We start from the raw sequence: 26,516 nt of genomic DNA, 5'->3' as shown, positions 1-26,516 counted from the left end.
TACGTTACTGTACCTTTCCCCATGGTTTTTGATCTGAAAAGGTCAAAGATCACATTCTTTTTTATCTAGGATGTATGAAAGCATTGCTGCATGGAAGCTAATTTTTTTTGCTATCCTACCAAAAGGACCAATTTTGAGGCATTTCTAAGCATATTTTGTGGTACGATTTTTTATCTATCCAAGATAGAGCAACAAATAGGTACCAAGTGAAAGGACAGAATCTATTCTACAAATAGCAACTGTTAGGATGGATGAATTTCCCCCGTGAATTTCAAAAGATATGAAATTGTTGAAAATCCCGACTTTTTTGCTAACATGAAGACATGGTTTTTGTATAGATGTTTGAAATTTAAGTGAATTTAGACCAAAACTCGTACATAATTTCAGCATTTAATTTCATATTTCATATTCCTTGGTCTATCTTGCTTCATGCAAAAACCAAGTCAAGATTTTCAACAATTTCATATCTATTAAAAGTCACTGGGAAAATTCATCAATTCTGACGGTTGATATATGTAGAGTAAATCCTGCTCCTTATTTGGTACGTAATATGTTGCTCTTTCTTGGATAGATAGAAAATTACTACCACAAAATATGCTTAGAAATGCTTCAAAATTGGCCCTTTTGGTAAGATAAAAAAAAAAAAAAAAAATCATCCTCCATGCGGCAATGCTTCCATACATCCTAGATAAAAATGGATGTGATTTGGCATTTTCAGGGAAAAAAAAAAAAAAAAAAACATGGGTATAAGTACAGTAACGTATGAAAAAGTTGTTTTTTGAACAGGTCTAATGTGGCAGTCACCCACACTGAGTAAAAACTCGTTGACGAGTCCGCAGTAGCCGCGGAAAAGGTTTATCGCGGTAATACGCAGACCTGATTGATTCGCGATTGAAAGTTAACACACCAGCGATTGATCTGTAATTGAATATGACCCCCTATATATATATATATATATACATATATATAAATATATATATATACATATATATATATGAGAAATTTGCTAGTGAACAAGAGATTGCCTGATATGTCTATATATATATAAATATATATATATATATATATATATATATATATATATATATATTCCGCACCGTCTTACTGATCTCATTTCGGGTTACGACTGAGTGCATGTGGCCCATGTGATTAAAATCACCCGGCGGCAGCCAGAGTATATAAAAACGATTGCTTACGTCTGTGGGTTGAGAAACGTTTCTAACGTTTGTGTTCTTATCTTTACAGGTCAGTCCCGGTCGACCTTTGGTAGGCCAGAGGTCACACTGGTTGCACGCCTAGGCTTCCAAAAAACCCGGAATCTAGGCTGCCTGGCTCCGGACAGATCCGGTAGGTGATGTATATATATTCTAAAATGTATCTCAAATCACTGGGACCCATTCATTGTTGTACATATATATATAAATATATATATATATATCTATATATATATATATATATATATATATATATATATATATATATATATATATGTGTGTGTGTGTGTGTGTGTGTGTGTGTGTACAACACTGAATGGGTCCTAGTGAACAGATTTACATTTATCAACCACAATTCACTTTAATTCTAAGCCATCAACATCGAGAAACTCGAGGAGGCATACATGCAGAAATTGATATGTGGTACAGCTAAGGACTCGAACCTCCGCTAGCACGTAACAAGTGACAGTGACTTAACCGATTGCGCTATCAAGAGAGATAGCGCAATCGGTTAAGTCACTGTCACTTGTTACGTGCTAGCGGAGGTTCGAGTCCTTAGCTGTACCACGTATCAATTTCTGCATATATGCCTCCTTGAGTTTCTCGATGTTGGAGGCTTAGAATCAGAGAGAATTGCGGTTTATATATATATATATATATATATATATATATATATGTATGTATATATGTATGTATGTATATAGTATTAGGTTTCCAGGTCCTGGTGACGGCGGAAGGCCGGTGGTGGGGGCATCCTGCATCAGTAGCTGGAGAATCTAATGTATGATGTCTTCAATGAATTCCCCGGTTCTGGTGACTGTCCGGTACCGGTAGCAAGAGGACTGGTTTAATATATTGTTATTATAATTTGTTTATCTATTTATATTTTTCTACTGGGAACTCCCCGATTCCGATGATCATCCGGTTTGTAGTACCGGGGGCTGGTGTTGAGGGATCGTCCGGGGGCCGGTAGCCGGCTCCTGCTGACTGGGAAGTATTGGTTGTATGTCAACACAGCGTCAACGTGGCTAACCTTGTTGGCCTTTTCCGCTCCAAATCAGGTCAGCTGTTCGTGCCGAGACTAACGAAGAGATGCCTGGCGGCGGAAGGGTCGACACCCGGCCTTCCGTCCTTCCCTCCCTCCTTCTTTCCTTCCTTCCTTCCTTCCTTCCTTCCCTCCTTCCTTCCCTCCCTCCCTCCCTACTTCCTTCCCTCCGTCCTTCCTTCCTTCCCTCCTTCCTTCCTAGCCACTGTTCTTCTTGTCTTTCTTCCTTCCTTGCTCCCTTCTCTCCCTCCCTCTCTCCCTCCTTCCTTCACACCCTCTTTCCTTCCCTCCCTCCTCCCTTCCCTCCCTCCTTCCTTCCTTCCTTCCTTTCCTTATTCCTTCTCTCCATATTTCCCTCCTTTCTTCTCTACTTCCTCCCCCCTTCCTTTCCTCCTCCCTTCCCCCTCCTTATTTTCCTTCCTTCTCTCCATCTTTCCCTCCTTTCTTCTCTACTTCCTTCCCCCTTCCTTTCCTCCTCCCTTCCCCCTCCTTCCTTTCTTTCTTCTTTTCATTCTTCTTCCCTCCATCCTTCCTCCCTTCCTTTCATTCTTCCTTCCCTCCTTCCTTCCCTACTTACTCTACGCTTTCCTTCCTAGCAATTGTCTTTCTTTACCTTCTCCCTTCCTCCCTCTCTCCTTCCCTCCCTCCCTTCCGGCCTCCTTCCTTTATCACCATTCGCCTTCCTGCCCTCCTTCCTTTCCCCTTCCTTCTATCCAGCTTTCTCTCTTTTCTCCCTTCCTTCCTTGCTTACTTTCCCTTTCTCTCTCCCTCCCTCTCTCTCTGTATATCCCTCTCTGTCTCCATCTTTACTTTCCACTCTCCTTCCCTCCCATAGCCAAACCTTGGCTTAGCCAAGGCTTAATCCTTGTAAGCCTTGATTCACCGAAGTCTTTGACAGTCCATACCTTGTATTAGCTAACTCCTGGCCTACTCAAGCTTTGGTTTAGTCATATATTAAACCAACCAACTACGACCCGGCCATGCGTTGGCTGGTGGAACAGAGTCCCCTACAGGAAGAGCTCGGGGTCGGGTTGGGGGCGGGCGGCGATAACGGGGGTCTCTCTGCGTTAGCTTGGTTCTCCTTTTCCTTTGATTGGGTTACCAATCCTCTTAGGGATTCGATGCTGATCCTCACCTGGCGGCGGTGTGAGGGGGGGGGGGTTAGGGACGGCTCGCGGGGGGGGGAGTTAGGGACGCCTCGCCGGGGGGGGGTTCGAGGGGGACGGGGGACGGGGGACTCGTCATCCATTGGATCATGACGTCACGGTGCTGTAATGTTTGTAGAGGAAGAAGACGTAAAATACACCTCTCTTGTCTCCTCTTCGTTCCTCTTTCCTCAATTCTCTATTCTTTCCTCCTTCTCTCTTGTCTCTCCTCCCTCCCTCCCCCACTCTCTCTCCCTCCCCCTCTCTCTCTCCCTTTCTATCTCTCTCCCCTCCCTTTCTTCCCTTTCTCCCTCTCTAATCCATAGTTTCCCCCCATATCTCACTGACCCTTTTCCTGTTCTGTGTTGATACAGCACTAACAACAACAAGAACAACAACAAACAACGGCAACAAACTCGTCTAATCTGGTCTCCAAATAAGACGTCTTCCCCACTCCCCCGCTAGCCCTCTGACAAGCGTAACCTCCCCCTTAAACCTTTCCCACGATAAGATTAGTCGTCTTAACCACCTTGAGCCTCACACAGCAGACCACATATGTACACACACACACACACACACACACACACACACACACACACACACACACACACACACACACACACACACACACACACACACACAAATATATATATATATATATATATATATATATATATATATATATATATATATATATGTTTTGGGCAAAGTCTTTCTCGTAAACAACTCCTATTAAATGCTAAAGCACAAGTGGCGTCAATGATTTTAAGAGAACATTTCTAACTCTCTGTATTTCCTTTTCTCTTCATAATTCAAACTCTGAAGGAAATAGTAAAAGGCTTCAGAATATTGATTCATTTTACCGACAGCTGTTTCAACCACTACAAATGGTCATCTTCAGGGTAATACAATACATCAATACAAACATAGGTATATAAGGCCCTCCATTACGCCACTTCTGTTTTCACAAAGGATACCAATGTTGGGCGGTGCCTAAATGCCAGGGGTGAGTGTCCAGACTCTTATAAGAGGGCTGTAGTTGGTGCTTATGTTAGGCGGGCTTTCTCCCATTGCAGCACGTGGAAAGCTGTCCATACAGAACTTGAACCTGTTAGACAGGTGTTAACGAATAATGGCTTCTCTTGTAACACCATAGAAGATGTCATTAGGAAGAATATGGAAGAGTTTCACACCCGAGTCAAGACCACTACTGACAATGCGGAGAAAACCCTACGAAAGGGTCTCGCTGAAAGTCTTCAGCCGTCCCAACCTGATTGCCTCCCTTGTTATGAAAAGCAGTACCGTCCCCGAGTGTCCAAAGGAACTTAAAACCGGCGTAGTATATAAATTTAAATGTTCTGAAGACGACTGCAGGCTCACCGTAACAACGGAGCCATCCACCAACATTTTGTCGATGCCCACGACAAAAAGCCGCCCCGAGTAGATCTCATAAGGGATACAACAATCATCCACCATGATAACAATTATGGAAGTTTAGTAGTAGCTGAGGCAGTGAGCATCGCTTTACAAAAGCCTATCTTAAATGTACAAATTCCATCTGATTATGTCCTCCCCTCCAATAGAAAATACAGACCGTCACCACGGGACAAAAACCCACATGGGGATTGTGTCCAGACTTCCGGGACGTAATCCCACATCGGGAAGCTGTCCCGGTTACCCTTTCCGTCTCGGTAGGGTAGACAGATTCCCACCTAACGTGTGACCTCTCCCTGCCGTTTTTACTCGGCCTTATATATCTATGTTTGTATTGATGTATTGTATTACCCTGAAGATGACCATTTGTAATGGTTGAAACAGCTGTCGGTAAAATGAATCAACATTCTGAAGCCTTTGACTATTTCCTTCAGAGTTTGAATTATGAAGAGAAAAGGAAATACAGAGAGTTAGAGAAATGTTCTCTTAAAATCATTGACGCCACTTGTGCTTTAGCATTTAATAGGATATATATATATATATATATATATATATATATATATAAATAAAACATAAATAGAATTAAAATATGTACTTACAACGTAAGAACCCTCTCAGAACATCACAGCTTTGAGAGTTTAATGGAAAAACTAGACAACATCAAGTAGGACATCGTTGAACTGAGCGAAGTCCGAAGAGCGGAAGAAAAGCTGATACAATTACAAGATGGTCACCACCTGTTCTACCATAGAGGTAAGGACAAAGAAAGATCTAGCGGAGTAGGATTCTTGATAAAACGAGAGGTTGCTGGTAACGTAGTCAAGTTCAGTGTTTTATCAGACAGGGTAGCTTGGATTGTGATTAAGCTGTGTAAAAGCTACACCCTGAAAATAGTGCACAGAGTTCAGACGATGAAATTGAGTCCTTGTATGATTTAAGTCAGGTAATGGATCAAGAAAAAGGTAAGTACATGTTGGCAATAGGGGATTTTAATGCTAAAGTGAGGAAGAAGATGGGAGATGAGTCGCGCATTGGAAATTTTGGAGTAGGTGAAAGAAATGACAGAGGCGAGTTGTTAGTCAATTTTGCAGAGAACTACGACATGAGGATAATGAACACTTTCTTCCAAAAACGTGTAGATCGTAAATGGACCTGGAGAAGTCCAAATGGAACAACAAAGAACGAAGTAGACTTCATATTAGGATATAAGAGCAAGAGCGTTAGCAATGTTACGGTCATTGGAGGGGAAGATGGAGCGATCCCGCCACCCCCACCTCTACCCCACCCATACCGACGCCGTCAAGACAGGTCAAACTAGTCCGCCCCTTCTGTCCCTCTCTCTACCCCCTCCCCCTCCATCTATGAACGTTAGGCTCTGATATATAAGTCAAAGGCCCACGCTTTTATGTAATTTTTTAAAGATTTTAATTTTGTAAGTATTGTCCCCCAGCAGTCCACGTATCTGTATTTGTAACTATTTGATTTATTCATGTCTATTTTCTATTCTTGTAATTTTTTTCAATTTTCTAATACCAATGTAACCTCCCAAGTCCTATATTTCTGTATGAATGTTATTTATATGTTCCAGATTTTCCTGATGATGTCTCTTTGCAGACGAAACGTTGAAAATTAAATGTGTCAGTTTGGTCAACTGGTATTTGCCCAACTCCCAAAGGGCCGAACGTTGGAGAATATGTAAAAGAAAATCTACAATAACTAAAACGCTGTCGAATTTAACAACACACACACACACACACACACACACACACACACACACACACACATATATATATATATATATATATATATATATTGTGTGTGCGTGCGTGCTTGTGTTTTTGTGTGTATCTGTTCTGTGACCCCTTCAGTGGTTAGATCCTGTCCTCGGGGCCTACCATTGACTTTTGTTGGGAGAAACTTCGGATCGGTGACCGTGTTCTATTAGTGTGGGACAGCTTGTGTCACCGGCTAGAAGTAGTAGGAAGAGAAGAGCAGTCGCTGGTTGCCAGATGTCGTTATATGAAAGAGTTAGAGACGAAGCTGACAGAGTGCCTGCAGTCTCGCTTCCCGGGGAGAAGCTGAGCCCAATGTCCTCGTCACATCGATTTTCCTTTGGATATCCAGTCGTTGGTATTGCTAGTTCTATTCATTTATCTATTTGTTTATTCATTTACTCATCCGGCATAGCTAGTGGTTATAAAATGTTCGGATTATTGTTTTTTTCTTCTTATTCTTTAATGAATAAGATAAATCTTCACTTTTGCTTCTTTCCCACCTCTCCCTCCTCCCACTTCCTTTTCTTCCCACTTTCCTCCCCCATTAAGCCCTCAATCTTCTTTCCACCTTCCCCTCCCTAATCGCTCAACCCTTCCTTATCCTCCTTCCCACTTTCTTGCTCTTTGCCACTCCCCTGTCCTCGCGCCCTTCATCCCCTTCCCCTCTCCCCCACTACCTTATCATTTCCCTCTCCTCAGTTCCCTCTTCTTTGCAACTCCCCTCTCCTCTTCTTCCCCTTATTTCATCACTTCCCCCTCCCTCACCTTCCTTCACCCCCCCACACACATACTGCTGACCTACAGTCCCCTTACCCTATCCCTGCTAATCTCCCCAATCTCCCTTAATCCTCCCTCGCTTGCCCACCAACCTATTCCCCCCTCCCCTCTCATCCCCCTTCCTTCGCTCAGAATCACTCTAGGTCAGTCACGTCGCCCATCAATCATCCTGTACTTACCCAGCGTCCTTCCCTCAGTTAGTCGTTTTCACGCAGAGCTAAGGAAACGCACCCATCCCAGTTAGCATCTCTATTCATACAAAAACGTCACCTAATCGGAGGGTGGAGGCGGAGGTCGGAGGGTTGGGGGTGGGTGTTCTAGGGTGGGGTCGGAGGGGGGGGGCGGGGCTCGGAGGGAGAGAACAGGGGACATATGGGTGAGGGTGAGTGTGGGGCTAGGAGAAAGGGTCTAGGGTGAAAGCTCTGTGGTACTTCATAAGGGCAGAGACTCGTCTGGCTATTTAGGGCGGCCGAGGGAGGGGAGACCACGTGGTAGGGGCGCCGCCATTCCTTGTTTTGATGTGGGGAGGATCCTACGCCAGGAAACGCTGAGTAGTAGCTGCGCCCGAATCCATCACCTTTGCCCTATAATACGCTTTGGGGGCTGTTGGGGCAGGTAACAGTCACTGATGAGAATCGGAGAGGAGTGCAGGATTCGAACCCACAAAAAGCTATTGCAAGACCAGCACACTACCGATTACGCCACCAGCGTTATACTCCCTACCATCAGTAGGGAATGTGTGTGCTTATGTGAATGTATGTGCGTGTGTGTGCGACATGCGTATGAACACAGTATGTTCATGTCACTTACCTTTGTTCGATGTATATGAGTAATACAATGTGAGCCATACTGGCAGCAGATAGAATATAGTTTTAATGCGTGGCAAGTACACTCTTCACATGAACATGAGTATGAAGATTAAGAAATAAGCGTATGAGGACATCTTGTAGACCTCTCGTGGAAGAAATGTTGGACTGTTATACGAGTAGGGGTCAGGTTCTGTCACCAACTACTAGAAGAGGAGCAGTCGCTGGTTGGCCGTTCTTAAGCGGAAAAATGCTGGGCAAGAAGTGGAAGCTGATGCAGGGGTATTGGATTTGGCCCGCTGTCAGCTCTGCATTTTATTCTGAACTCTCTGATGTTCTGAGTTACTCAGAATGTTGTGAAAGCGTCAACATGCCATAGGGGCTAAGAAAAGTTTGCAGGGGGTGGAAGTATCTTAGTGAACCTTGGGTTCCTGATGGAAGCGCAGCGAAGAGGAAGTCGATTAGGCGGTAAATAGCCTTTTGCGGCGACGGCGGCGGCACTCTTGTCAACAAGGCATCAGCGTCGATGGAACCAAAGCTCTCCTTGTGTCTTGTGTCACGTTTTACTCTTTTGTGAGAGCAGGTTTTCTCGTTCTTGTGTTCTTTCCCTATTCTTCTCTCTATCTCGCTTTTCTTATCACTCCCTTTCTGTCTCCCTCCCACCATGTTTAGATACCTCCCTCTAACTTTTGTCTAACATTATCTAACCTCTCATCAGTCCATTATATCAACTTCCTATAATCTTACCTGTACCACTTTGCTTCGTTTTACCAGTCACTAAGGAGAGAAACGCTCGTTATTTGTGATTATAATACAAAACCTTCTGTCTTCCTCGCACCCTCCTCTCTCCCACTTGTCCTCCCTTCCTCCTAGATAACTTTATGGATGGGGATGATAGATGGTAATGGACATGGAAATGCAAAGTGCAGACCTTATGGTCTCTTACAGTCTCCTTCATTCTTATGTTTTTATGTTGTGTGCCGTCTTCTCATCCACTCTCTCCCTCCCCTCCTCTCACTTTCTTAGTTGAGGTAGGTTTAGTTATTTTATGATGTGCTTAGTCCCCAGCAGATCACATACCATTGTGTCAGTGTTCGCCAGGTCATCCTTACGCTCTGGCATAGGTGGTGTTTCATACCTAGAGCAAATGTTTAAGTTGTAAATAATTGGGAAAGTTGGGATGGGCTTTGTATTTCGTCGCAAACAAATAAAAAAATAAGTAAGACAGATTGAAGAAAGGTGATACAAAGAAAGGGTGACATAATTTAAAAGCGATCAGCGTTTTCTTGATGAGATTAGTCTGGTTATAAAAGAAGGCTGCACTGCTGGTCCGTAGGATGTCAGAGAGGTCTTTGCAACATTGACCACATAAAACTTTTGCTTTTTTTTTTTTTTGGGGGGGGTGAGGAATTTAAAAATCATTCTTAGCGGTGACTTCGGCCGCAGTAAGAAGCATCTTGGTCACACTTAGTGGCCAGCTGTCAGGTCCTTAGGGGCTCGGTGGGGCTGGACCTTGCTGATAGGATAGGTTCCCAGAAACCCTTCAGCGCCCCTCTCCCCGGCTCGCCCCGTTTCTCAGCCTCTTTCTCAAGCAAAGTTTTTCGTCATTTCTACACAGGGGTGGACAACTCGGTCGCCCGCCCGCCGGGGACACCCAGATTTCTTGTGCGGGCAACCATGAGTTGCTCCAAAGGATCCCACTGACTGGGCAACTACTGTAAAACTGGAATTGTCCACCCCTACCACTTCGCCGTCATCCGACACCTACTCCTCTACCTTCTCCTCTTCTTCTTCCTCCTGTCCCTACTCATCGTCCTCCTCTCCCTAATCGTCCTCCTCGTCTTGTTCCTCTTCCTCCTCCACCTCCTCCATTCGAAACGGTAGTCATATGCAACAAAACCAACACTGACCGTCATCACAATCACAACCGCCGCCGCCACCACCAACACCACGACCACCAACACCACGACCACCACCCCCACTATCACCACCACCACCACAACCGCCACCACCTGTAAGGTTCTCAGGTGGCACAGTCGACAAAACCTAACTTGGATCTTCCGTTAGGATGACGACGCACTGCCCACCACCGCTGCCACATTTACCGCTGCCACCACTCCCGTTACTACTATCACTACTACTACTTTACCACCACCACTGTCATCGCCACTACTGCTGCCACATTTACCACCACCAATACCATTGAACTGAATAAATCGTCAAACATGCAGAATAGAAAGAGAGAGAGAGGGAGGAGGGGTAAGGTTGATGGGTAAAATCCCCCGAGTCGTTTGCTCACTTCAGAATTCAGGGCTGATCACCCATGAGGGACTGCAAGGCCTGTGCAAGTTGAAAACCCCCTGTGATTGCCCGCCAGCGGGCGCAGCTGGGGCAACTGTGGGCTTCGGGGACGTCTTCTTCGGGATCATATCCGTCCCAAAGGTAGGACAGAATCTTCTGATGGTGAAAGAGTTCGTGTTCAGCCTGTGGGTCAAGTAAAGGACCCCCGACCTGGTCCCTACATCAAGTACGGAGGGTTTTATTCTGTTTTGGTGAAGTCTCGGCCTCGGACGAAATCGTTTTCTCTCTATCTCTTCTTTTTTCTCCTTTTTCTCCTTTTTTCTTCTTCCTCTGCTTCCACTCAATTTTTCTTCTTCCTCTTCTTCACCCGCTTCTTTTTCTTCTTCCTCTTCATCTTCTTCATAACAGAATATGATTAATGCACCATTGCGTCGCCTTCCGGTCACAGGTCTGACTTAACCTATGTTGTTACTCTGGATATTGTAATTCGGCTGAGTTTGAACAAGTGTCGATGATGATGATGATGATGGTAGTAGTAGTATCATCATCTAATGGCAGACACCAGAACTTACAAGTTCTTTGTGTCTTTGTGTTCTAATGATAAAGATAACATCATGTAGCGTGTGTGTGTATGATATATATATATATATATATATATATATATATATATATTTATATATATATATATATAAATACATAAACTCAAAACTGGATATTTCCTTTATTTGTAATAAAGTCATCTTGGGGTTAGAAAAGACAAAATGAAGTTCCCAGAGTCTGTGGGCGGGAAAGGGGTAAGTTGCTTCAGTAGAATAGAATATATAAAGCAGCAACTGAGACTGAATATTACTGTGTATGTGTGTGGTGAGAAAGAAGAGGAGGGGGGCTAGATCTGATTATCTTCATATGATGAGGACCGTTCTTAGTATTATTGTGTCCATTAGGGCCGATCCGAAAAACATGTCTTTCGTCGGGGCTACTTTTGCTCTAACCATCAGACAGTGTCAGGCATTACAAAGGGCAGCTGATACCAGCACCACACGCACACACACACTCACACACACGCGCGCGCGTACACACACACAAACTCACCGTGCTGTCTTATGCTGCCGTTGCTGACGTCAGATAGCTGATGGTTGTAATTGTGGACTTGATCCTCGACCTCTGACAGATTTCTTGTTGCTGAGTCAGTGCTGACCTTTTGTTTGGCTCCTGACGGTGGGTCGAGTGTAGGGGGGGGGGCGGTTTCCCTCTTCATGTGGTTGAAAAATGTCGTCGACTTGCCGAAAAGAACCCATCGACTTTTTTTTTTCTTCTTCTTCTCCTCCATCGCCTTCTTCTTCCACTTCCTCCTTTTCTTCCTCTTCTTCCTCTTCTTCATCTTCATCTTCGTCTTCCTTCTTTTCTTCTTCCTCTTCCTCTCCTTGTTCTTCATCTTCGTCTTTCGTCTTTTCTTCTTCCTCTTCCTCTCCTTCTTTTCCTTCTTCCTCATCTTCTTCCTCTTTTTCTTCTTCCTCTTCTTCCTCTTCTTTTTCTTCTTCTTCTTTCTTCCTCTTCTTCATCTTCATCTTTTTGTTCATCGTCTTCTTTGTCTTCATCCTCTTATTCGAACTACAGTTGATATTTTTTTCTTGTGTGAAGACCATTTATAGACGAACAATCGTTTCGCTATATATGTCATACATGTGTGTGTGTGTGTGTCTGAAAGTGGCAGTGGCACGCTGTGTCACCCAGCCCAGCGGTGCCGCCGTCGTTTCGTCGGTGGTGTAAATACCGTCTCCACCGTCCGTCCATTCTTGTCACCGGGAGCGAGAGCTGCTTGTCTCTTCCCAACCACCGTCCGTCACAACAGCAGCACAGCACAGCACGGCACAGTACACCCACCAACCGACCGACATAAGTCTGTCAACACCCCTTCCTTCTCCCCGCCTTCTCCCTCGTCTCTGCCTTCTCCCCTCCCTTTCCTTCCCTCTCCTCCCCTCCCTTTCCTTCCCCTCCAATTCCTTCCGTTCCCTTCTCCCTTTACTCCCTTCCCCTCCCTACTCCTCCTCCCTTTACTTTCCTTCCCTCCCCCTTTACCTCTCTTTCTTTCCTGCCCCTATTACTTCTTTTTCTCCCTTTCCTTCCCTTCCTTTAACTTTTCTCTCCTTCTCCATCCCTTACCTTTCCTTCTCCCCCATCGCTTCCCTTCCACTTCCCCCCTCTCCCTATCCCCCACTCCCCTCTTCTCTCACTATTCCTTTTCCCTTCCCTTCTCTTCCCATTTCCTCTTTTTCCCTTCTCCCTAGCCCCTTCCTCTAGTCCCTTCCTCTTCTCCCTTTTCTTCTCATCCACTCGATACTTTCTGTTCGGGTGTTTGCTTTGTTTTCTCAAACGAAGAAAAAAAAAGTGTCTTTCGTACCAGGCGATACACACACACACACACACACACACACACACACACACACACACACACACACACACACACACATGTCTTTCTAAGAGAGTGAGTGAGTGAGTGAGAGAGAGAGAGAGAGAGAACATACTCTGTGTGTGTGTGTGTGTGTGTGTGTGTGTGTGTGTGTGTGTGTGTGTGTGTATTCACTGGATCCAAAGACCAAGTGAATACACACACACACACACACACACACACACACACACACAGAGTATGTTCTCTCTCTCTCTCTCTCTCACTCACTCACTCACTCTCTTAGAAATACATGAAACAGCCCGGCACCTCCTGCCGGAGTAGCAGGAGGTGCCACCAAGACTTCAGAATTGCGCTCTTCTGAAGTCTTTGGCAGCCGGCCGCCTGAAGCTCCCTTCTCAACGGGCAGAAATCCTTTCTTATGGTTCCGGCAGCGGAAATCCTTCCCCGGGCGCCGCGCCGCGCCGTCCCCGTCAACCTTGATCTGTGGTGCTCCCCTTTCCTCTTTCCCTCCCCTTCCCCCTTTCCTCCTTTCCCCTCCCCATCTCCCTTTCCCTCCCCCTTTTCCTTTCCCTCCCCTTCCCCCTCTTTCACCTTCTCCCTTTCCCTCCACCTTTGCCTCCCCCTCCCCCTTGCCCCTCTTTCCCTTTCACCCTTATCCTCCTCCTCTCCCTTTTCTCTTCCCCCTCTTGCCGTGTCCCACTTTCCCTCTCCCTTTCCCTCCCCTCCCCCTTTCCTTCCCCTTTTTCATCTTACCCTCTCCTTCCCCTCTTTCACCTTACCCTCCCCTTCCCCCTTTCCCCCTCCTTTTCATTCCCCCTTTACCTCCCCTCCCCTTCTTCCCCTCCCCCATTGCCCATGCTAGAAAGAACCCCACACTCGACCAACTGAAGTCCATCTTTTGGCACATGAAGTTCCCTTTCAGGTGGCTGAAGCCGGCCCCACTCCGTGTCCAACCATCTGAAATCCTTTCTCTCTCTTTTCTCACCATAACACTCTTTTCCGGCCGGCTCCGGTGACCCACCTCCCTCATCTTCTCCCCGTGTGCGAAAACCCCCTCCCCCATTCCCGCAGCCTTCTTCCCTAACCCCCTCATCCACACCCCACTGGTTCCTAAACCCCCCCCCACACACACACACACCCGTCCGCCGGCAGCAGATATGCAAATGGGGCCCACTGCCGGCTGCCTAAAAACGCCATGAAAATGTTGCGATTTCGGCGCTGAATTTCCATTTTCTGCTCATTAGCGTCGTCTTGTGAGGCCCTTCGCGATTCTAACGCGATTGTGATTGCGGCGGCGGCGGCGGTGGGCGTGGCTGGGTGGGAGGGGCGGGGCTCCCCAGCACCAGGAGGAGTTGAGGGAGGGAAGAGGAAGAGGAGGGAGAAGGAGGAGGAGCGGGAAGGAGAAAGAAGGGGTGGAGGAGGAAGAGGAAGGACGGGGCTTCCCAGCAGGATGAGGGGAGGGAGAGAAAGGGGTACAAGAGGAAGAGGATGGAGAGGGAGAAGGAGGAGGAGGGGCAGGCTATGGCTAGGTAGAGGGAGGAGAGAGGTATGGCCGTTGTAGGGGGAGGAAGAGGAAGGGCATGGTGAGGAGAGGGAGAAGGGGAGGAGGAGGTGAATGTGTGGAGGAGGAAGAGGAGGGGCAGAGGGAGGAGAGAAGGTGTAAGGGGGAGGAAGAGGAGGGGGGAGAAATGAAGGTGTGGAGGAGGAAGAGGTGTGGGGAGAAATGAAGATGTGGAGGAGGAAGGTTAGGGGCATGGGGAAGAGGAGGAGAATTAGGGTTTCTGAATCGGAGCTGGCTGGATGCCTTTGACTGTAGGAGAAGTGACATTTACGCTGTTAGTTTAATGTTAGTAGTTATATCATCTAAGTTTATGTGAATGTTAGGATGCACTAGATTAGGTCCTTCTAGGTTAGGTTCATTAGATTAATTCTAGGTTGCGTTACGTTAGGTGCTGTTAAAGTTTGGGTAATTCGATTAAGGTTAGCTAAGTTCAGGTGAGGTCAGGACAGGTTAAGGCAAGAGGAGGATTGTGATGGTGTGGTACGTTGTAGCATCGTACAATTATATATTATACTTACGTATTGCTCAATTAGGAATTGTATATTTTCCCCATTGTATAATTGTCATAGGTTTTGTTGGACATTAATTTCATTATTGATTGTATTATATATTTATTGTAAAGAGTGTAACTTTGTATACGAGTCTGTAGGGAGAACCAAGCGAGCTCCTGTATGTTTGGCGCCAAAACAAGGCGTGGGTTAGTTGTAATTCAGCCTCCGAAGTGTACGCACGCATTTGTCTATTGTAGTGATTTATTGAATTAATTTAATACACTAATTTACATTGTTAATATACTTTTATTTAGCCACCCCACTACATGTTGTGGCGACGGTAAAGTAAGATTTAATATATGTATATATATATATATATATATATATATATATATATATATATATATATATATATATATATATTTTTTTTTTTTTTTTACGGCTCTCGTGATACGAACTTTAGTCAACTTTGGCAGGCCGGCATATTACGTAAATGTTTGCGGGTTTTTTTTTCTTCCTTTTTCCACCCAGGAATTTGTTACAGTAACCTTTGAAATTATTGTAAGCTGGTGCTCAAGAACAGTGTATTCTAAGTGTGCGCCATGTGATTTTTTATGTCCCACGTGGTATTCAGCTTAGTGTCTCCTGTCATCTGTGTTGATGGAATGTTCGCCTATTCTTCATGCGCATGTCAGCTTTGATTTGATGCCTGGGTGTGGAAGGATAACTGGACCCGCCTAGATTGTGTGAAGGATTGCCGGCGTCCTAGCCACTCTTCAGTACGCTCCCTCTTGAAGAGACTACCTTGGATTATTAATTGACAACCTTGTGAATGTATATTCACTTATTGTGTCAGTGAGTGCATGTAAACTCTTTTATGCCATAGTGTATTTTTTTTTAAAACATATCTCGGGTCTTGTTGCCTTTGTCATATGGCGGCCATATATATATATATATATATATACATATATTTTACTTTTTTCTCGGCCATTTTGCTTTCATCTTGTTAGTGTAGTCTCCTGTGCCGTTTTCCTTAGCCATTCTTTTATAGAGAATTGGTGTTTTTGTTTACATTTGTTTTCTAAGTAAGACTACGATCGCTAGCCCAGGTTCCTTTTCTTCGTGGGGCATGTGTTTTTTGTAAGCTGTCGCAATAATGTATGTAAATAATTTATTTTTATTTTTATTTATTGCTAATTAGAAGTGGTTTTCAGCTATTATATTATTTAACGATGTCTACTAAGAGTAAGCTGCCATCATTTCTTAGTTGCCAAACTCCATCTCAGACGATGGCTCATAATACATTTTCTTTTACATCAGGATCCATGCATAGTTAAATTTTCAACTCAGGATCCCCATTATACAGCAGCCGCAATCATACAAGAATACGAACATAATATAGTTAGCACAAACGTCGTTAGTGGGTATGAGAAAATCTCATTCGTGAGATTTAAACTTGTTCCTAATTCAAGCATAAGTCAAAGCAGTCTCCTGTCGGTAGGAATTTCTTTGGTGCCTCATCTAACGTGACTTCTCTAGAGTAACACTTCAGGATAAACGGTTACTGCCATATCCATGGTCAATGTAAACATTCGACTGATCAGTGTTCAAAGATTCTGAAACTTAAGGCAGAGACTTCTCATCAACTTAGGCAAACTCAGTCCTGTTTTCACCAGCGCCCATTTCACAAACTAGGGGATTGGCCAGTAATAGTCGGTCTCAGATCATCCTTTTGGTGGCTGCTGAGTCTTCTCAATTACTCACTTTTCATTTTTTACAGAGAACACACCTATCTCAGTCACAGTAGATACTGGTGCTGAATGTAGTCTTACAGGTAGAAGGGCTTATTATGCTCTCAGGGATTTGTACAATCTTCCCCATGTCTCCTTTTTGTAAAGGATTGCATTCTGTACAAGGTTCTCCCTTGCCCATTCTTGCGTCTGTTTGCATTCCCTTGATATTTTCCTCTCATGCTACCATTTTTCATGTTTTGTTGCTGGAATTGCTCTTATGTGTGATTGTCTCTTAGGCATTGGCGCTCTTACAGCTCATGACATATATATGTAGTGACTTTTCATAATCCTGTTATTCCTGCAACGGAAAGGCCAGTTTCCATGTGTAGCTACCCTTCTATGCATGATCAGACCATACAGTTCTCTTCAAAGGGTTCTTATCTTTTTGACTCTCCTATTCTTTCTTGTGCTGTTGTAGGCGAGCATTATATTGGACCTTCAAGTTCAGTTCGACTCCCGGTGCGCATTTCAGGTGCTCCAGTTGGTTCTGACGGCTTATCTCAACCTGAGTCTGTGTTCGTCGTCTAGCATTGGAAGGTACTCTATCCACTTTTCGTGAGGATTATGTTACCACAGCTATGGTAACCAGTGTCACTGGTACTCCTATCACCCTCTGTCCTGGCAGTCATTTAGGTTTCTTTGAAGTAGTTGACGTTGACACTGTCCAAGATTCGCCTATCATAGCTTCGGTCTCCATAAGTAAGTGACACAGCTCACTTGGCCTCTCAGTATGCAACGTTTGTAGGTGAGAGTGACTTTCCAGAGGTGATACCTCGTCTCATTGAACTGTTAGTGACCCACCGTCAAGCTTTGGCTTTACCTGATGATCCATTAGGAGTTGCGGATAGTGTTGTTCATAGCATTGACCTTCAGCCAGGTGTTTGACCTGTTTACATACCCTCTTACAGGTTGCCTCACTCTCGTCGGCTTGTAGCACAGTCCTTGGTTGACGTGAAGGCGTTGTACAAAAATCTCACTCAGAGTGGAACTCGCCGCTCTTCCTGGTGCTTAAATAAGATTGATCTTTTCGTCCTGTTATTGATTATAGGTGAGTTAATAAGGTCAATATTCCAGACCATTACACTTTGCCTGTGTTAAGTGATCTCCAGTTCATTGGAACAGGTAATACGGTGGTCACCACCTTAGACTTAAAGGCTGGCTTTTGGCAGATTCCCTTGGAGGAGGGGTCTCGTAAGATCTCTACCTTCTCGACTCCAACAGGGCATTATGAATGGCTTCGTTGTCCCATGGGGTTACGGAAGGCTCCCTTGACATGCCAACGCTTGATTAACTAAATTTTTCATGGCCTAGTGGGGAACGGAATTTTTGTTTACCTGGATGACTTAATCTTGTTCTCCAAGGATGTGGAAAGCCACTTCAATAAGTTGTCCATCGTCTTGCAACGTTTTGCTGATGCTGTATTGAAACTCGATTTGCCCAAATGTTCTTTTCTTAAGTCTAGCATCTAATTCATAGGTCATATTGTAGACAAACATGGTATTTTCACCACAGATAGTCAAAGCAGTTAGGGACTTCCCTACACCTAGATCAGTTGAACATGTACGTTCCTTCCTTGGAGTGGGAGGATACTATCATGCATTTATTAACAATTTTGCTTCAATTGAATCTCCCCATACTCGTCTCCTCATGAAGGATACTTCCTTCTAGTGGCATGATGTTCATCAGGAGAGTTTTGATTCATTGAAGCATGCCCTTACCGAAGCGCCTGTGTTGGCATTCCCAGATTATAGTCTTCTCTTTACTATTTATACAGATGCTTCTGGTACAGGTATTGGAGCTGTACTTATGCAGCAAATAGATGGATGTAGACCCCATGTTATTGCATAGGCTAGTCGCATTCTTAACATGCCTAAGTCTCATTACTCTGTTATACATTTAGAGGCACTGGCAGTGGTGTGGGATTTAAAGCATTTTCGAGATATCATTTTCGGATATCCTGTTACAGTCACAACTTTTCAAGGGCAAAAACTTTCAGGCCGCCTAGCCAGATGGTTCCTTACAATTGAAGAATTTATCCCGATCCTTAAGCATATTCCAGGACGTGCGAACAATGTTGCTGATGCACTTTCACGTAATATACCTCTAGCTGCAGTTACAGTGACAACTTTTCCCTGCAGGATCTGGTCAAAGCTCAGCCTTAGGACCCTGTTTGGTCTGCTGTCATTTATGCTTTTGAATCTGGTGATGATACCACCTTACCATATTTACCTGTACCCTTGTCCCAATTTTCTCTACAGGATAATGTTTTCATTCGTAATGTGGAAGTGTTTGAGCAGGATGTAGCACAGTTAGTGATCCCTGAGTCTCTAGTCCCCGTTGTTTTGTGTCATGCTCATGATGCTTCTCATGCTGGTCATCCAGGTCGTGACAAAATCTGGCTATGGCTCGCAAGAAATATTATTGGCTTAGAATGCGACTGGACATTACCACTTATGTAGCCCAGTGTAGCTCTTGTGCCCAGAACAAAGGGTTTACGCACACTGCTCCTATCCTAGAGTACCCTACTCCTCGTATTTTACATACTATGGCTATAGACCTTTTACAATTGCCTCGTAGTACTAAAGGTTCTGTGCATGTCCTTGTGTGTATGTGGACCACTTTAGTACATACATATACCAAAGGCTTTTTCCTCCTTACACGGGAGGTAGCCAAAAAGAAAAAGGCATAGAAAAACCACTCCCACCCATTCCACCCCTACATACTCCACTACCCTCCACCCTCTTCCCTCCCTCTTATCTTGACACCTCCTGGATGACGGGTCATCCCTGCGTCCTGTCTACTGCTCTAGGTCAGAAGCAGTGTCGCAAGACACAGGATATCCACAGCAAGGCCGCTTCATTAATTCGACGACCCGCCCCCATATATTCACTCATTCCACCTCTGCCTTTCGCACCTCTTTTACTAATCTTCACTCATTCTTTCCATGTGTCCAAACTAACCTAATACTCTTTCATCAACCTTATCTCCCAACTCCCTTTCCACCCCTGTATACCTCCTCACCTCCTCATTTCTCACTCTATCTAGCCTAGTAACCCTTATACTTCTCGGACATTTCATCTCAACACATTCAAACTCCTCTCTTCCTCTCTTATGTTCCATGTTTGTGGCCCATACAGTGCTGTCGGCACAATCACTCCTTCGTGTAACCTCCTCTTAGCATCCATTCCCAAATGTCTGTTCCTCATTATATTTTTTAATCCACCAAGGCATTTACTCGATTTTCTCAATCTACATTCTACCTCCATCCCCACTCCCTTTCCTGCCACATACGTACCCAAGTATCTAAAACTATCCACTTCCTCCAGTCTCTCTCCCTTTATACTCACTTCCAGCCTGCTGCCACTCTCTCCCCTTGTACATCTCATCACCTTACTTTTGCCCACATTTATCTTCAGCTTCCTTCTTTCACACACCTTCTCAAACTCTATCTCAAACTTCCTCAATCCCTCCTCTGATCCTGCTACAAGCGCACTGTTGTCAGCAAACAACATCTGGCTTTTTTCCCACTTTTCTCCATTTTCGTTAACCATCTTCAACCCCTGACCCACTACCCTTGCATTCACCTCTCGCATCCATGTATAGATTGAACAGCCAGGGCGACATAAAACATCCCTGACGCGAGTCACACCTTTACCTCAAACCATTCACGCCATCTCTAATCCTAACACAAGCTCTATTATTCTCGTAAAAACTCTTGACTGCTCTTAACAGCTTTCCTCCTATCCCATATATCTCCAATACCTCCCAGTGCTTTCCTGTCTACCCTGTCATAAGCCTTTTCCAGATTCATTAAAGCCCAAAAAAACATCCTTACCTTTTCCTATAGCTTTCTCATATATCTGTCTTACCACAAAAATCTGATCTACACAACACCTACCTGTCCTAAACCCACACTGTTCCTCACCAATTACTCCCTCTGTTCCTCTCCTAATCCTCTCAATCAAAACCCTCCCATAAGCTTTCCCAAATACACTCAACAAGCTGATCCCTCTGAAACTACTACACTCACACCTGTCCCCCTTTCCCTTGTAAAGTGGAATTATACAGGCACTCCTTTGTCTATTGTAGTGCTTTATCGAATTGTGATTTAATACACTAATTTACATTGTTAATATACTTTCATTCAGCCACCCTACTACAGGGTGGCCCGTAGATGATTAGTTAACGGGAGCGATGTCAAAATAGTTAGGGTCAAGGTTAGGAACACAATGAGTTCGCGATCGGTTGGGATGCAATTGATTCCCTCGGCTGAACAAAATCGCCTGACGGCAGCCAGAACGCTATTGAGCATCAGGAGGTTGAAGAGTTTTTGGTTTGATTAGGTGGCAGCCACTGTCCTGAGGGAGGACTGAAGATAGAGGGACAGATGGAGGAGGGAGATGAGATGGAGGGTTGAGGGAAGTTAGGTGGGCTTAAGGAGAAACAGAGGGAGGGATTCCCAAGGGCGGAGAGACAGAAAGACAGACAGACAGAAAAATCGGACACGAACGGATCGCTCTGACGTTAAACAACAGACAGACGGACAGGGATGGGACAGGTGACGGACGCGGTGGGCGATAGCGATGGTGGAGATTGTGTGTTTGGGAGGTAGTGGAAGTTGGAGGGAGACGTTGGTCTCGGTGGGTGGTGGGGGGGATGAGATGAATAAGAAATAACAGCATCATGACGGACGGCAGACGGAAGGGAAGGAAAAGTGACACCAGGCAAGAAAGGTGAGGAAGATGGAGGGAATAGGAAAGGGATAGATGGAAGGAGGAGGGACGTCGTGCGGTAGCAGGTCCCCTATGAGAGGCCTCTCTATAACCAGCGTTTCTAGCCGAAGAGGTGGTCAGGTAGAGAACCCCTTAAACACAGTAACCCACTTCAGGCGTTTGTTTACATCCAAAGGAAAACACATCTACAGTATACACCTCACTGGGCCGATCTTTGGCCTAAAGGGTTCTTCGGTCGATCGGGGGGGAACCCCACCCCCGGGTTCCGATCCGCATGAAACAGGACGTTTTGGGCCGAAACTGAATCCTCCGGACGTGTCACCGTATTGAAGGGATTAAGGAGTGGAGCAGAAAGAAGGGATTGAAGAAGTATAATAAAAGTGGTCAGCATTCATTTCTGAGTGGAGATTAGTTTCCAGTCAATAAAGAATGCTGCGTGACTTGTCTTTGGAGTGACATTAAGAAGAGTGTGGAGAGCCTACGCCAGGAGGCGCTGAGTAGCTGTGACCCAAGTCGTCATCTTTGCCCTACTATGCGCTTTGGGGACTGTTGGGGCAGGTAACAGTCACTACTGGGAATCGGAGAGGAGGGCGGGACTCGAACCCGCAACTAGGAGGTTGCGAGACAAGCACGCTTCCAGTTACGCCACCAGCGCACAAGTACACAAGGCAGAGCCAGGGCTAAGAAATGGAGGTAGTCGGCAATAGACAAGAAAGGTTATGAAAAGGACCTCAGTGAAAAAATAAGATAGGAAGGCTCATTGATTAGGACTGCTTGGTAATAGAGGAAGAGGGGAAAGGGAGCAAAACAGATGAGAGGAGGCGAAGAGGGACGGAGGCGTGGAGGGAAGGAGGCATGGAGAAAGGGAGGCGAGGAGGGACGGAGGCGTGGAGGGAAGGAGGCGAGGAGGGACGGAGGCGTGGAGGGAAGGAGGCGAGGAGGGACGGAGGCGTGGAGGGAGGTAAGGAACGGCTCTCCTCCCGCGCGAAACCATTAGGATGCATTTGGAGGCTGCAGATGATTTATTCCATGAGTGAAGAGGAAGCCTTTACAAATGGCACCCTGGCCCTCTGGCACCCCCTCTCCTTCCCCCTTCCCCCCCCTCTCCTCCTCCCCTTCCTCCGCTGTTAGCAGCCTTGTCGGGTTTATTACTTTCCAGTTTTCTCCCATTTCGCAAATGACCTCTTCCACACCCGTTTTCACCGCCGTGGCACCGTCCGTCTCTGGTGAAGGAGAGAGCGTCTGGCATTGCTTAGGCAGAGTAAAGTCTGTCATTAGTACCACCGTGTTGAAGGCGCTCATGAAGGCGGCCTCGAACCGCTTCGCTGCCATGATTCTCTTTCGCTGGAAAGAAAAAAAAATTGTGCCGTTTTATGTTTATCATCTCGAGTTGTAAAGTATGTCGAAGAGAAGAAAGTCACATGAGAGGCACTGATGGTGCCACAGGTATAGTTGCACTGAAGATGACACTTCAAAGTGACACAAAGAATTACGAAGGAAGAGCATGCCGACAGGAGACCTTTTGGTCCATAACTAGATCGGATACTGAAAAAAATAATAAGATAAACGAATAAATACATAAGTAAATCGATATTGATAGATAATAAAGAAACATCAGTTATAATAGATTATAACAAATAATTCATTAATGAATAATAAAGAAACAGATAAATAATGATAAATAAATGATGATAGAAATATTGATATAGCTCCGGTAGGCACAAGTTCTCAATGGTGGTGAGGGTTGTGGTGATGGTGATGCTAAACCTCTGTTGATAATAGTAAACTATAACCTGTGAGTAATAGGAAGGGCGGTTCACTCTCAGCTAGGGTCACTCACTTCCACTGATGAGAAACATCCCCTCCCTCCTCCTTCGTTATTCAAGAAAGATGAAATACTCGTAGATGGGTGACCTTGACGACAGTCGTCCTTATTCTTCCGGTGTGTGTGTGCGTGCGTGCTCACGCGTGTGCTTGCGTATTATGCATGTCATAAAAGAGGGCGGTGACCTAGATTCTTAACGCTTAACGTGTATGTATGTGTGTTTGCATGTATGTATGTGTGTGTGTGTGTGTGTGTGTGCATGTGTGTGTGCCTGCCTGGCCGCACCTGCACGAGTGTTAATTAATGTATTTAATGTCACGTAATTAGTTCTCTGGTGTATTGGCAACGTGGTTCTTGATCTGTGGCTCCAGCGGGGGTGGAACGGGGAGGGGGAGGGCAGTCCGGACAAGTGAGGAGTGTTGCCTTCACTGAATTGGACAAGGCGTACCGAGCGGCGGCTTTTCTCTACCTTGAAGATGTCAGTAGACGAAAGCGTTTGGTGTTTTGCATCCCTATCTTTTATTTTTCTAATGTCATTCTGCTCAATTTAGAATCACAGTTCAACTCGTTGTTGCTCTCTCTCTCTCTCCCTCCCCCACCCTCTCTCTCTCCCCTCCCTCTCCCTCTCCCTCTCCCTCCTTATCTATCCGTGTCCCTCGTTTCTCTCTCTCTCTTTTTCTCTCTCTCCCTCTAAGCTCTCTCTCTCTCCCCTCCGTCCCCTTACCTATCCATGTCCCTCTTTTCTGTCTCGCCCTTCTATGTTTCCACTCCCTTTCTCCCTCCTTCTCCCTGTCTCTCTCTCTCCCTCCCTCCCTCCCTCCCTCCCTCTCTCCCTCTCTCCCTCCCTCCCTCTCCTTCCCTCCCTCCCTCCCTCTCTCTCTCCCTCCCTCCCTCCCTCCCTCCCTCCCTCTCCCCCTCTCTTTTCTCTATCCCCTCCGTCCCCTTACCTATCCATGTCCCTCGTTTCTCTCTCTCCCTTCTATGCCTCCACTCCCTCTCTCCCTTTGTCCCTTTCTCCCTCTTCCTCCCTCTCTGTTCCTCCCCCCTCTCTCTCCGTCTCTCTCTCTCTCTCTCTCTCTCTCTCTCTCTCTCTCTCTCTCTCTCTCTTTCTCTGCTTCCCTGCACGTAAGTCGTAATCAGAATATTAGAGATGTTATCCCGCTACAATGGCGGGTGCCTGTCGACGCAGCTGTAAAATGAGTATTAAGCGATTGCCTCCAAGATGGCGGATCCAAGATGGCGCAGGAAATGGGAATGTTCAGACCATCTCGCGAGACACGGCACAGTTGACCTTGTTTGGAAACCTCCTACCCCCTTTCCCCGGGGGGGGGGCGCAGGGGCTGGCACGCTCGGACCTAAACCTTGCGGCGGTGAGGGGGACTTTGACCCTGTTTGGACCGCTGCCTCCTGTCTCGCCGTCATTTCCCTATAATTAATTCTTTCGCAGCCGAGAGCAACCGGGAGATTGTCAACTAGAGACCGCAAGGCGGATTTATTCTGATGAGGGAAGTCTTCACTTTGAGAATTGAAAAACTCTTCCTTAGTTGATTACTTCGATACCAGTACAGGTCCTACCTAAAGAAGAGGTGTGTGCGTGTGAGAGAGAGAGAGAGAGCGAGAGAGAGCAAAAACAGTTTCTCCGTTACTACACGACGACACAGCAGACCATAAAGATAATTAATCCTTTATACACTTTTCATCAGCATCAATTCGGCGAGAGCGTTACTTCATTCACACGCCGGCGCCAGTCCCTGCGGTCTCTCCGAGCACTTTAGTGTAACTCACAAGGACTATACAATCGTTTGGGCTCAGCCAAAATACAATGACACGTTCCTCAGTTCAGGACACCAATGACCGAGACCACAACATTTACCCTATGTGCTCGAGCAGCCGTCACGGATTCGAACCTGGGCCCATGGTAGTGTGAGACGAGGCCGCAACCAAGCACCACGGTGAGATACATCTCAACCGAAATGGTCCACTGCAGGTCCGTACTATCCCTTGGGGCGAGGCAGTCTGATAAAGTTTATCTTTGGTGAAATTGCTTAAATGAAATACCTTAGACTACTGGTTTTAGAACATCTTTAATCGATAAAGTGCTCATGCTTGATCTAACGTGTCAACGTATCCACGATTATATGAACTGCGTGTGCGCGCGCGCGCGCGCGTGTGTGTGTGTCTGACGCAGAGTTGTGTAGGTACTCGTAAAAAGGAGAGAGCGTGCAGATTGAGATGTGTGCAGTCGTGTGTGTGTGTGTGTGTGTGTGTGTGTGTGTGTGTGTGTGTGTGTGTGTGTGTCTTAGATAAAGGGAGTCACTTGGCAAATGGAATAACGTTGGAGATCGATCCGTTGGCAACAGAAAACGCAGAAAGGAAATTGAAAATGGGAGGATGAGGTAGAGACAAAAAGATGTAAGAACTGAGGAGTTTGATTATTAAATTGATCACAAACCTCACAGCGATCTAAAGAACCGATACCTTTAACCCATAGACGTCTCTATGAGAGTGTTCCCGGGGTTCCCCCCTCTCCCCGCCCCCCTTCAGCTGAATAAAATCACCCATCGTCAGCCAGAACGAAACCAGCAAAGTGCGCCACAGACTTTAGGGGGTTAAGTAAGTGGGGGGGGGGTTGTTACAAAGGGTAGTAAGACGAGTGATGAATGCCCGCCGAGGATGACACGTGGACTTGAAGGACCTGCAGGTGCGGCACTCGTCAGTCGAGGCCCAGTGCCTGGCACTCGTAGTGCCATTGGGATTGTCAATCAGGTACTTCCTCCTCTGTCGGTCTCTCCATGGCCCCTTGCTGACCGGTGGGAAGCGAAGGAAGGAGGGTGAGAGAGGGTGGAGGGAGAGAGAGGGAGGGAGGGAGAGAGGGAAGACAAACGGGAGTAAGAAGGATCGAGTAGACCTCCTGGCCAGTAGAGGTAGCACAAGAAGAGAAAGGGTAAGAGGTAGCAGTAGGAGGGAGAGGAGGACGTAAAAGGGAGGGGGAGAGCAAGGAGGGAGAGGATGGGGGAGAGAGCAGCTAGGGATAAGAGGGATGATTAATGGCCGTACTTTTAAACCTTCGCCAGCTCTGGAATGCTATTTACCATTAGAAGGTAGAGTTTTACCTAATGTATTTGGCTTATCAGCTTATCTACAAAACCTACCAATGTTTTTCGTAACTATAATTAACAAAGTTAATAGAATTCTTCTTTCTAATG

The 26,516-nt window shown here is 45.8% G+C and overlaps 1 protein-coding gene across 1 annotated transcript in view; it reads left to right on the top strand.

Moving 5' to 3' along the window:
• The first annotated feature begins 1,290 nt into the window (after positions 1–1,290).
• Dg (Dystroglycan) overlaps positions 1,291–26,516 on the top strand; it is a 253,094-nt gene continuing 227,868 nt past the window's right edge. Inside the window, exon 1 of the mRNA XM_076185188.1 lies at positions 1,291–1,347. The gene's annotated coding sequence lies outside the window, so the exon portion shown is untranslated. The remainder of the gene's footprint in view (positions 1,348–26,516) is intronic.

Source organism: Oratosquilla oratoria, chromosome 5, assembly GCF_046742065.1.
Source record: "Oratosquilla oratoria isolate Oo_2021 chromosome 5, ASM4674206v1, whole genome shotgun sequence".
Classification (NCBI taxonomy): domain Eukaryota; kingdom Metazoa; phylum Arthropoda; class Malacostraca; order Stomatopoda; family Squillidae; genus Oratosquilla; species Oratosquilla oratoria.
Note: the sequence above shows the minus strand (reverse complement) of the source record. Positions and strands in the feature narration are given on the sequence as shown.